This window comes from Hoplias malabaricus, chromosome X1, assembly GCF_029633855.1.
Source record: "Hoplias malabaricus isolate fHopMal1 chromosome X1, fHopMal1.hap1, whole genome shotgun sequence".
NCBI classification, from domain to species: domain Eukaryota; kingdom Metazoa; phylum Chordata; class Actinopteri; order Characiformes; family Erythrinidae; genus Hoplias; species Hoplias malabaricus.
The window spans coordinates 13,174,668-13,187,755 of NC_089818.1; the positions used below are offsets into that span (position 1 = coordinate 13,174,668).

The following is a 13,088-nucleotide window of genomic DNA, read 5'->3' on the forward strand; positions in this document are numbered from 1 at the left end:
ATACGAGGTTTGGTTTGTGTTTATGGGTATCTCTCATTTTAGAGAGACCCGAGCCTGGTCTTGTACAAGTGGGTATAACGGGCTTTGGTTGAACACAAACACGATTCAACCTTTCCATCTTCTTCTAGACGCGTTCCTCTTTAAGTTTCGCAGATGGGATTTTCCCCACCAGCCTGAAGCCACCTTAAAGAAAATGGTGAGGCCTCAGTCTGCTGAGACTTTAAAGTAATAAATAGAGACACAGCGCCATCTTCTGGAGGAAGGAGCTCAGACTGAGTCACAGATGAGTCATGGAGCAGCTCAGAGGAACAGCTGATTACACAGAGATGAGGCGACCATTTCGGGAGGAGTGTAAACAGAATGCCTGGGCTTTCAATTTCCGTTAAATAAATATTGTTGCATTAAAGGGGACATATCTTAATAAAAAAATCAGTGGGCTGTGATTTTATCATTTTAGCCAGCGGGGCTGAGCATTAGTGTATGTGTGTGTCTACCAGGTCCGCAGGTTTCAATCTGGAGACTTCTAATCTGAGTTTCAAACTCAAGCTAGTGAAGAGTTTGTGTACAGTAAATGATAGACAGGCACAAAGATTGATAAATGAGTTAAGGGAAATTTTTATAAAATGGAGAGCTTATAATGGAATGGAAAATTAGAATAAATAAGCTCTAAGATCTGAAGTCTCTTTTTCTTTCTCCAGAGTCAGTGCTGTGACATAATCAGAAATCAGCACCGCAGCACACACCATCACTCCACAGTCAGAGAAGGGGATAGGGAGCTAAATGTGAATAAGAAAAGCCAAGCTGTGGAAGAACAACATTCAGCTGCTTTTGAGCCATGGTGATTTGGACTGTTGTTATTGCTTTGGACACTAGGTGACGACAAAGTTTACAAATGAAACTATGTCCATCTACAATTAAAACATACGTAAAACAACTTGAATTTTTTTGTTTATTATAAATTACTGTTAGGGGGGGGAGAGAGAGAGAGAGAGAGAGAGAGAGAGAGAGAGAGAGAGAGAGAGAGAGAGAGAGAGAGAGAGTTAGAGAGCATCTGTTTAACCTCCCAGCAGATGTGGCAACCTACTAGTGGAGTGAATTCATACAATCACTGGTTTAAAACATAAACCCACAGCAGTGACACTGAAGTGGTGGTGGTGGTGTGTTAGTGTGTGTTGTGCTGGTACAAGTCGATCAGACACAGCAGGTGCTGCTGGAGTTTTTAAACCCGGTGTCCACTCACTGTCCACTCTGTTAGACACTCCTGCCTCGTTGGTCCACTTTGTAATGTAAAGTCAGAGACAGTAGTTCATCTATTGCTGTATAGTTTGTGTTGGTCATCCTCTAGTCCATCAGTGGACACAGGACACTATCAGCTGGATGTTTATGGTTGCTGGATTATTCTCAGTCCAGCAGTGACACAGAGAGGGTTTAAAACCTTGAGGTCTCAGTCTCAACTTGATTTGTACCGTTTCCAGGTCTTATCTTAGATTGTATAAGTTTGGTCATTGTTTTGGTTTTGATTTGATGTATCTCTGTCTGTCTTGACTTACATTCTGATCTATGGCCTCTTTTCCACTGCAGGGCCAAATGGTTCCTAAGGAGTTTCCATATGTTTCTGTGCGGTTACAAACCTTTTAGCCTAGTTAAGGTTTATATTTCATTGCTAAATCAGGAACAGAATGTGCATGGCCTCTTATTATTCTCATAAAAAGTATACGATTTACCAGTATAAATAATTGGAGAACTGTGAATTCATGTGGTCAAGGTGTGTTATAGCTACTATATTACACATTTTTTAAAATATAGGAATTGTTCTATTTACTCAACTCTAAAAATGTTGTGTTGCAGAATAACTTTTTAGCAGCAAAAGGCTTAAAGGCAATGTCTATGATTGTGGGGAAACACTTCTCTGATTTGTTTACGTTTAGAATTTCCACGTCTTTTAAGGTGGAACTGTGTGTTTAAGAAAAAAAACACTGTTGTACATTTTAACTCACTGTTTGAATTACCAGAGGAACTCATTTGTAACTCTGTTTAGTTTTGTAGCTTACATGCTGTTAGCAGAGAGAAAGAAAGCCTAGCATACCGGACTGAGCCATTTTGTTATTTTACCCTTTTACAAACACTGGGGTTTCGTAAACACATTATACCTGTTTCCAGTGCAAACCGATTGGAGAGCAGCAAATGGCGAGGAAACACCCTAAGAATTTTATAAAAAGTGTTTTTTGATTAAAGTCGCGAACGTTACATTTTAAGAGCCAATCATCCGATGCCTATCTCGTTTAAGCCCCTCCCACAAAACAGCCTTTCCTTAACATGCTGAGAAAACTAGGCTCAGCTCGGTTTATAAGTCTGTCTTTACTCAGACTTGGTTACTATCTTGACAACTACATTTTTATAAAAATGATCGTCTCATGCCGCATACAAATAGTGTTGGTTTTATCGGAAAAACTAATTTCCCACCAGGAGGCAGCACATGAACACGCTCTGAAGTCAGAACCTGAAGTTGGACACATCGAAATTTTCACTGCAGCTCGAACTGCCCGAGCCACAACATAAACACTTTTCAGCACGATGGAACAGTCCATCAAAAGTAAATTATCAAATCATTATGTATGTATATTTGTACTTAAGTCCATGTTTTGTTGCTATATTTATGTTCAAAAACACCAGTAGGAAGGCTAAAATCAGCATCCATGTTTTTTTAACCGCCAACAAAAAACACACGAACACGATCATGTCCAAAGGGTTGGACCACGGAGGAATCCACCACCAGACATTCACTTGAAAACAGCATCACTGCAGGTTTGTTTTGAGGAACTCTGTCATACGTGGATTGTGATTGGATGAGAGGCGTCTCTATTCCGATTTTACTTACTGTTTTACCAATGTTCAAAAATAATAAACCGTCACAGCAGTAACGCCTATTTGCCCCGCCCATGTCAATTGATAAATGGGCGTGGTCTATGTTCATCAGCGTTGGTACGTAATAGCAGCTAACGATTCAAGTCCCGCCCCCGCCTGATGCTGTGGTGTAGCGGTGTTGAGTCGCTGTAGTTTAGAGGCCATCTTTACAGCTCATGGGCCTTTAGCGGAGATCTGGAGACCCACGGAGTATTCAACAACATACCCACCGCAGAGTGCACCTTGAGCGGCCACGCCGTCCACAGTGCCCCGCTGACGGATCCGGAGGAACCGGAGGAGACTAGTGGAGAAGATGGACACTGTGGTGGTGAGTTAAAATAAAGAGAAACAAAGGTGTGTGTTAACTATGTAATCATTCACCATGAAGCTAAAGTTGACTTCTTACTCGAATTTTCCGTTCCACCTTAAATGCTGCAGCAGTTGTCGTTAACGTTAATGGAGAACTAGTTGTGTGGATCTGTTGCCTGTTTGTTGTTACTCTAAAGGTGAGCGTTTTAAGAACAGAGACACAACACAAAAATGTTATTTTGGGAGTAAAATAAGTCATAAAGCTGAAGTTGGTTTGTTGCTCACATTTTTGAGGAGTCGTAACATCGTTCCACCTTAAATCCTGCAGCAGTTAACATTAATTCTTAAGAAGTCATAACTCTATACCATCTTAAATCCTGCAGCAGTTAACGTTAATATTTGAAAGATTTTAACTCCGTTCTACCTCATTTCCTGCATCAGTTAACGTTAATTTGGAGAGATTTGCACTCCGTACCACCTTAAATGCTGCAGCAGTTAACATTATAACACAGCCGAAGTTGTGTTGATTTGTTGGATTGTTATATTCGTTCAAGCTGTTTTTGTACAAAGATTCAACAGTTAAAGCTGATTTTGATAATGAAAGTCTCAAAGTATAATTTAATCTGAGACACAAATGTCACACTAACATTCACTGCTGCACTATTTAAGGTGGAACGGATAATAGCGTGACAAACCCGGACTAAATATCCAAGTTTATTTTGGGATGGTTTTATTCAATTGTAACATATTTTATTATCAAATTTCTTTTTGTTGGTTTATATTTGTCACTAAAAATCTTGAAGATAACTAACACTCAAATGAACAGCTATTGTGAAAGTAGTATTTGTCTATATGCTGCAGTATTTAAAGGTGCACTAAACATTTTCACTGGAGCTCCTATGTGTTGTTGTACTTCAGGTACTTAGCCTCCAAAGGTCGCACATCCTGGCCAGTGCACACATGCATTGTGTTAAACAATCTAAAAGACTTTGCACAGAAGTTGATTCTTGTCACAGACTGGTTTTGCAAAGACAAGTGTTTTGCAGTGTCAGTCTATACACAAGTTAAAGCTGAAATGGATTTTCAATGTGTATGATTTAATTGGAAGGCCGCTAGCAATACTGAGCACCTCACGTTAAGCAGTTGAGATGATGGGAGCACAAAAAACCTTCTGCAGAACTAGCATGATTTAATTCAGATATTGGAGATAAATCAGCGTCAGTAAAAACGCTTGAGTTCTTTTGGTGCAAGGCTAGCATAAGTCAGAGAGACCTCCAGTGGTCAAGCAGGTGAACAACAAAAACACAGACACGAGGCTGGTTTTAATATTGAGTGCGGTTTTAATGTTGCTTAAATGTCAATTAAAATATTGGCATCTTTAAATTCTGGTTATGTTCTCTCGTTTAATGTGGATGTATCTTTCCTCCTCTACAGAGTTCTGGTTCTTAATAATAATGACAATAATAATGTGAAGCGGGGCAGAATCAGAACAGCTAATTTTATACCATGTTTTCTGGCTTAGGCAACACACAACATACTGACTGGGTGGTCTTGTTTCACCGTGTGAGTGTTGGTGGGCTACAGATCCCTACATCAATGTACACATGTACTGAATCAGTGAGGTTTTCATAAAATATTCCATTAACACTGGTGTTTACTTGATCATACAGACAGGCTTTTTGTAATTTTCTCTCCAATAGGGAAATACTATCCATTGTATAATGTCAAATGCTGAATTTTTCTGCCTTTTAAATCTTTTTAAATAAAAGAATCTTTTCTTAATATTAATCTTCAGCAGCGGTGGAGATGTAAAAGAAGCACTTAACCTGTTTGAGACCCAGAACACACCTTTATTCTTCTGAGCCGCTGCCTGTTGCCTCAGCCATGTAGATGTCTGACCTCCTGTGATGCTGAAGTGTATTACATCACTTGTGATGAGAGAACAGTGGCTTTTTCCTCCTTCGTTTATATTCAGCTTCGGATCAAAGTGCTGGAAATCAAATCTCTGTCTTTGCTGATGTTCCAAGATGGTGTAGTAGACTTGTAATTCTCCTTGATTCAGAACTTCTGGTCTCCAGGAAATTTCAGCGCTTCGGAAGGAAATATACTGAGCTTTTATTTGCAATGTAAACAACGTGATGGAGAATTTTTACAATTCTGGGGAAATGCAGTTCTCTCAGGTTGTTTACTTTCAGCAGCTCTGTGTTTTTAAGTTGAAACAGTGTGTTTGGGTTGGGGGGAGGGTTAGGGATGACTGTTTGTACGTGGCTGACATTGGAACTTGTTCATGTTTTTGTTCACTGTTAGAAATACCACAGAAACTCATTTGTATCTAGAGTTGTTTAGTTTTGTAGCACTTTTGGCAATGCATTTAGCTGTCTCCCGAGTTTGGAGGCATTTCCACATCAATTCCACATTTGATCTGAAAAATCAAAAAATGCCAATATTACCCACATATGGAGCAGCAATACAGAAATATTCTCATTTTGGTTCATGATTTTCAACTTTCTCCATTGGGGGAGAGAGAGAGTTAGCCAGCCCACCCCAGCAAATGTTGAGAAAAAATCTTCTAAATTAAAAAAAAAATTAATATTACAATTGTGAACGTCCCCTATTGAGTCAGATTTTTTTTTTTACTGTTTATGAATGTAACCAGACATCTCATGTCTATAATACGCATCATTTTATCACTTCTCGACCATTAGCAGCTATTTTTTTTTGAGAATCATGGTATAACTTTGAGGAGGATTTAGAGGAGGACCTCTGGTTTCATACACCACCTCTGTCAACAGCTCTGACTACGTTTCTCTTGACCCCGCATTCTGTCACTGTGTTTACTTCTAAATTGGTTCATTATACAAACCCTGGTGGAACTGAAAGCTGTAAAGCAAGTGTGATTGTCTGTGAATTAAAGAAGTGAAACTCTGTGCCACGTGAGGAATGTCTCAATTTGGTTTCTCCGGTCACTTTTTGGATAAGAAAGTGGAAGTTCAGTTTTCCTAGAACACTTGACAAACTTGATGAAAGTGTACTTCCTGTCAACACTAGGCTGTCCGGAGCAGATATGAATTCAGAGCAGTGAACAAAAACAGGAACTGAGGTTGTATGAGATCTTAGAGTGGCTGATGCCTTACAGCATTCCACTTGCTGCCTTAAACCAGAATACACTGAGCGTGAGCTTGTGTTGGTGTTGGAAAGAGAATAGATACATGGATCACTATTTTTCCTTTATAGATTCTATGTCACTATAGAAAAAGTCATAAGTTAGCATTACATTTATATTGATTTTATTTATTACTGGCACTTAAACACGGTATCATATCGGATACAGACATCATCGATTCCATAGGTGTGTTGGAAAAGGCCTGCTACTCACTATTCCCTTCATTTATTACACAGGGCTCATTTTGGGGCACACCCAATGAAGCAGATACTGATGCACATGTGCGGCACTAGATGCAGCTCAAATTTAAAGTTGGAGCAGACTGGGTATTTCACACTACATTGTCGATTTTTACCAAGACTGGAAATATATCACACACCCTACACGACTGGGGATAACACACTACATGACCCCAAACTCCCCAACCAAACATGAAGCAAAAATCAAGAACTTTGTGTAGATCCACAAAGAAAAAAAAAAATCATGTAAAAATGTCTTTGGGTAATGGATGGGAAAACATAGTCAGCACGGTCTCTACATGCTACAGCAAGAGCTGGAGCTTAGTGGAATAGGACTTGTTTGCGGCTGCGTTCCACCTTAAATCGTTCAGAAACAGCGCTAGCTGTAGCACGTGCCAGTGTTGCATCATTTAACGTAGAATGGAGAATTAGAATAAAAGTTGTAACAGCATGTTGTGTGGTGCACCGTGTTCTCTTACAGGTAATACATGTTATTTGGGGACATGTGCATCCAGCATATATTGTAGTTTTTCATAGATTTACCGGTTAATCTGTCCTCAATTGTAGAGCTCCACTGCACATGCCTGTGTTTAATTTCTGTTCTCATTGGCTGTTGAAGGGGTTCATTCAGCTTTGAGTTGGTGTAGAAAACATCAAACGTTTGATATGCTGCAACTAGTCAGAAATGCGATTTCGAGGCAAAAGTATTTAAAGTCGGGCTAAAGGTAGTGTAGTGTAACCCCAGCTTAAGGCATGCCAAAGAACACTGACTTCATTCAAGCAATCACAAAGAAGCACACTAACACAGGTCAGCAGCAGTCCTTAGAGTGCATTTCACAGTCGTGACAAATATCCTCATGACAGTGTAAAAAGCTGTTCAGTCAGGCTATACTATGTCTTCCTATTTGTACTTGTTACAGCATTATTTACTTTTGGAAATATTTATTTTTTTCACGGCTCTAAAACTTGACGGTTTTTTTAAGTGCAGTTAATAAAGAAGTAAATATTGTTAATTTAAGCTTATTATATCTTATTAGTGATAGAGAACACTGCTTTAACAAAAAATCTGTAAGCATAGCAATATAAATATCTATAGGCACCTATTTAGTAGTTAAGATAGATAGAGTTGGTAGCGGTACTCGGTATTGGCAGATACTTGAACAGGAAATATTGGTATCGGAAGGGAAAAAGTGTTATCACATCTGTGGTTGAGTAGACAATTAAAAAAAAAATAACTGAACACAACCTGACTTTGTAAATGGACTCCTCCTTGTGTACAACATCAGGAAACGTTAAACTCAAAGCGCAGGTTTTATTATGTTTTTGTTGGAGTGTTTTTAAATGTTTGTGTTGAAAATTGCCTTACTTCTCCAGGAGGTTTACAGGTCTAAAAATACACCACCTTGGTTTACTGTGACTAGAGAATATATAATTCAAGGAATCCACAGGGTAATTAAATCTTAATCAGGTTTGGTCCCTGTCATTGTGGGGGGGCAGCAGAAATAACCAGAGCTGAATTAACTCCCACTGAGTTGGAATGAAATCCAGCATCAGCTCAGCATGAGGAGCTGTGGCCTTAGTGTGTTTTTACTGAACAGTGTGGTTGTGGCACACAAATGAATGGGTTCTGTTTGTATTTTCTAATTTATGTTCAGAATAAGTTACTTTCTTAATTTCAGTCCAAAGCCAGAAATGATTCGCTGATGTGTTTTCATGTCAGGAAACATGGGATAAAGACAAAGATTAGGTTAAACGCAGCAATACAGACACAACGAGCATGGAGCAATAAGAGCAAAGAGTACAACCGGAGAAAACGAGAACGTAGAAGAAAGAGAACTGAGCGAAAAAAGCCTCACTACTGTGCACTTGGGTCGGAGTAAACGGCGAGCAGCTCCTTATCATTTAAAGCAGTGGTTCCCAGACTTTTTCTCCCATGCCTCTAAAGCCTAAAACCCGCACATTGGCTCTCACAAACTTGTCCGTCTTTTGCTAGTGCTTAAACGCGTGTAGCTCATTTGCATTGCCACGCCCCCCATTTTGGGAACCACTTATTTAAAGGAACAGAAAGTGAGTGTTCTGAACAGGGCTGTTTAGAAAGAGGGATGACTCTGTTGTTGGGCTTGTGGATTTTTGACCAAAGCAGATCACAGATGTTTCATTAAGAACCGGAACTGTGTTCCACTGTGGAGAAGAAGGTGGGAGGGGTGGGATGTGCCACCTTTAATTATGTAAAGAATACATAAATAAAGAGAGAACAGATACACCACAAAACATCGGAGTGGCAAGTTTTGGTATGTTCAACTTTGTTTTCTGGAGGTATAATTATTTATTATGTGTTTGTTGAGGTCTAAACTCTTTGGGGTTCTGTTGATTTCTTCCCCTCATCTCTCAGTACCTTCTCCACTTTGTGCTGACACTGAAGCGAAGCTTGCATCTTTAACTAACTGGAAAATGTGTTGAATCGGCGTGTTCGCAGAGCCACTGCCTGGCGGATTCTCTGCTCTCTGCTGTATCTATCGTAACACCCATCCTCGTGTGTGACCAGCGCTCTGTAATATCCACTTTGTCAGTGATGCATTGTATGTGACAGTCTGTAGGAGTGTGTGCGGGTGGAGGTCATCAACTCACTAAGAACATCTTCCAACATTCATTTTTTTTAATTATCATCTCTCTTAGTGGCCCTCCTGCCTAGGTCCATCATCTTCCACACTGAAGGAATTCCCAGTCTTAGCTCGAGTCTAAACCTGCCCTCTTCACTGTTCCCTGCATTGGAAAATCTAGATCACTATATAGTGCACTATCATAGGGAGTAGTGTTAATGAAGGATGTGACTGATTTGGGATGTTAACTTGTACAGTTTTGTTCATCCCTGTGCCACAGTAGATTATCGCTTCAGAGAAGTTGTGTGAGTATTGTGTTCACTAGTGTAAGCATTATGTCCACTGCTTATTGCTGTCTGCACTGAATATATTTTTATTTAGAGATGTCACAAGAACCGATGCATCTGTACCAAGTCAATACCAATATTCTGAAAACAATACGGGTGTTCTTTCCTGTGGTACTGGATGTCCCGAAGGCTTCACAGATCTCCCAGACCACACGTGATCACCATAATAAACCTACATGCTAATAAGCTGAGAAAAATGCTGCATAATGAAGCCTGAAAAGTCCAGAAATGACTCGCCCACAAAGCATTCCAGCACTTACCTTAGACTGTCCCCTTCAAAATGAGACCAAATTTGAGTCTTTCTGTCAAACCCTTCATTAGTTATCCACATGTTTGTGGAAATAAAGGTTTAGAGAAAGTAGAAAAAAAAATCTAAAAGCAATTAAAATATTATCCCCATGACGTGTTCCAACAACACGTCAATCAAGTCTAGACCAATCAGGGGCCAAGTTATGGTGAAGTGCAACCAAGTAGAAGGGACAAACACACCCATAGTTCAGCAGGGTGCATTCGGTTTCAGCACCTGATGAACCCACACAGTGCGAGAGATGACACAGTGTTATTTGGCAGCCACAAGCTCAACAAACAATAATCAAGGCAATAAATGTTTTCAAAGCTTAGATTTCCTTCACTTGCCTTTCTCCCACTGAGACAATTTAAATACAGGTGGGGTTTGAGGGAGATTGCCTTGCTCAACAGCCAATCAGGGTGAAGTGCCCACCTTCCAACGTCTGGCAGAGTACTGAGTTAGAAACAGCAGTAAACATAATAAACAGGAATGACATGCAATAGTTTCATTGGTTTATTTTTTTGTTGTGGAATCGATTTGTATTGAGAATTGTGGAATTTTAGTGGTATTGGTCCAGACATTTTTGGTATTGTGACATTTCTGTTCTTATGTACATCTTTACAAAATGGAGCTTCAGTATCGTGCACTGTGTTGAGACTGGGCCACAGTTCTGATCGCAGCTTCTGACTCAAATGAATGAGAATTTATGAAATTGTTGCTATCCTGACCAGAAATAAAGAAAAAGAAGTTGCAAACAAATCATTTGCACTTTGTGCATTTTTCTGCTGAACGCCACTGCTCTGGAGGAGTCAAATATGGATGTGTCTGCTATTAAATTTCACCATTGTTATACACCAACAGCACTTTAGACTTTAAAATTGTAGACAAGAGCTGTGTGGGGGATTTTCAGGTGGTGTCCAGTCCACAATATCAATGCTGTTCAGTAAGTTCTGGATGTGGATATAATCTCCTAACCCTGCATGTAATTTTATAGCTTTTCTAGATGGTGACATTTTCAGAGTGATATAAAGAAAACATCGGCTCATTTCCAGCATTAATTTTGTTGAATCTCTGTGAAAACCAAACCATTCTGAGTAACACAAGTGTGTTGAGGAAACTTGAGCCTGGCGTTGTGTGAGACGGTGAACTCCAGGACATTAGTCTTCACCCTACAGCCCTAACTCAGCCCCAAGCAGTTTTTCTCTTTTTCTGGAAAGAGAAAATTATTATTTTTACAGTAAATTTGAAATGTATATATTTGTTCATGTGTTTTCCTTCATACCTAAACTGAGAGCTTATTGAACACCCATCGTATATTTTTAGTCATTGTAATTCTGAGGATAGAGTGATTTATTTGAGGGAAGCGGTGTAGGTTTTGAAGCTTCAAAGTCCAGTTCACTTTTGTCCATGAAATCCAGCTCTGACCTGGAAAATGCAGATGGTGCAATTGCAGAATAATGACACAACTCGCGGCATCATGTTTCCTGACGTACAATGTATTTGTTGTTTGTTTAATTTCATCAGACCTTTAGGAAAACAAAATATTGTGTTATTTGCCAAAGTACGTATTTTTACAGCAGCACTGATACTAATACAACCAGGCCCATGTGGACCTCTCTGCTGCTTTATTTTATGTTTATCCCTTTTTTTATTTCAGGTTTGGGCTTTTGGTGTGTGTGAGAGACGGGCTGAATCGAGGATTCTGATTGGCTTCTATAGGTTTTATGTGTTTCTCTGCTGCTGCTGAAGAGGACCTCTGTGCAGGTGAGGAGCAGATTATTGATTTGTGTGGGTGTGTGTGGTTCCCTAGAAATTATTTTAATGTGGATGGGAGTCATCATCCAGTCGTTGCAACTTGACTCACAGCACAGTACAGCATTTTTGTTATTGGAACCAGCAGCAGAACATGACATGACTGTCAAAATCTTCTAATCTCTTAATTTAAAGATTATAATAAATGAATTAACTGCAGCATGGTGGTGCAGCAGGTAGTGTCACAGTCACACAGCTCCAGGATTCAAGTCCTGCTCCGGGTGACTGTATGTGAGGAATATGGTTGTTCTCCTCATGTCTCCGTGGGTTTCCTCCGGGTGCTCCGGCTTCCACCCAATGTCCAAAAACACACATTGGTAGGTGGATTGGCGACTCAAAAACGTGTCCATAGGTGTGTGAGTGTGTGTTGCCCTGTGAAAGGCTGGCACCCCCTCCAGGGTGTGTTCCAGCATTGCACCCAGAGATTCCAGGTAGGCTCTGGACACACAGCCACCCTGAACTGGGTAAGCGTTTACAGACAATGAATGAATGAAATCAATTAACTGGTGTCTGTGGGCGAATGAACAGAACGATCTGTGAGAAGTGGAGGCTGTCAGTCACTTAATTGCTTAATGTAGCACCACCTTCTTATGATATGCTAATAATGTTTTAATGTTTTAAAAGTAATGTTTTAAAAATTGACTCCTCAGGAAAAGAATATGTACCAATATTTGCACAAGGAAACTGCAATTAGACCCTGGAGAGAAAAAGATGGGGAAAAATGATTTTATATGGGGAATATGGTGCATACTGCCACCAGAGATGCTAAAGCTGTTCTGAGCCCACTTTTGAGGAACAGTATGCTGTCCATTTGTGATGGGCGATATCCCCATTATCCATACCGTCATACAGTCGTCAAAATATTATGTATATGCTATTACTGTGGACTGGAGGTGAGGACAGGGGGTGTGCGTTGTCAGCCTGCATGAGCCTCATATCTATGAGTGTGGGTGGAGTGAAAGGTTTTGGTCGCTGTGCAGTTCATTGTGTTTCTGAAAGGGCAAATTTAAGAAAAGTCAAGATGGTTATACACTGTTTGAAGCACAGCTGGCCACACAGGCACTTGTTGTTTAGCAAAGCACAGCAGATGATTTCTTTTTTATTTTTTATTTATTTTTATTTTATTTTAGTAAAGTGAGGCTCAAACGCACATTTAGAGATAAAGTCTCATTTCTATGTGCACAAAGTCGAGTGAAGGGACTTCTGAGTATTTTTTCTGTTTTCAGCTTCATTCCTCTCTTTTAACCCAAACTCAGCACTAAACTCACAACTCTTAAATGCGCATGAATGGAAATTGGTCTTGTAATGAGACACACACAACGCAAATTTGACAAATCACACCCAGCCAAACAGAGGTGCTAGAGCTGTTCTGACCTCACTTTTGAGAGTCAGTGTGCTGACCATGTTTTCTGTATTCATTGAGTT

General features: G+C 39.9%; 1 protein-coding gene across 3 annotated transcripts in view; it reads left to right on the forward strand.

Moving 5' to 3' along the window:
* Positions 1-3,003: 3,003 nt before the first annotated feature.
* Positions 3,004-13,088, forward strand: part of LOC136675529 (zinc finger FYVE domain-containing protein 9-like) — a 36,772-nt gene continuing 26,687 nt past the window's right edge. For 2 of the 3 annotated variants that reach the window (XM_066652098.1, XM_066652100.1), the window contains exons 1-2: positions 3,004-3,258; positions 11,509-11,615. The gene's annotated coding sequence lies outside the window, so the exon portion shown is untranslated. The remainder of the gene's footprint in view (positions 3,259-11,508; positions 11,616-13,088) is intronic. The other variant, XM_066652099.1, reaches the window with a different exon arrangement.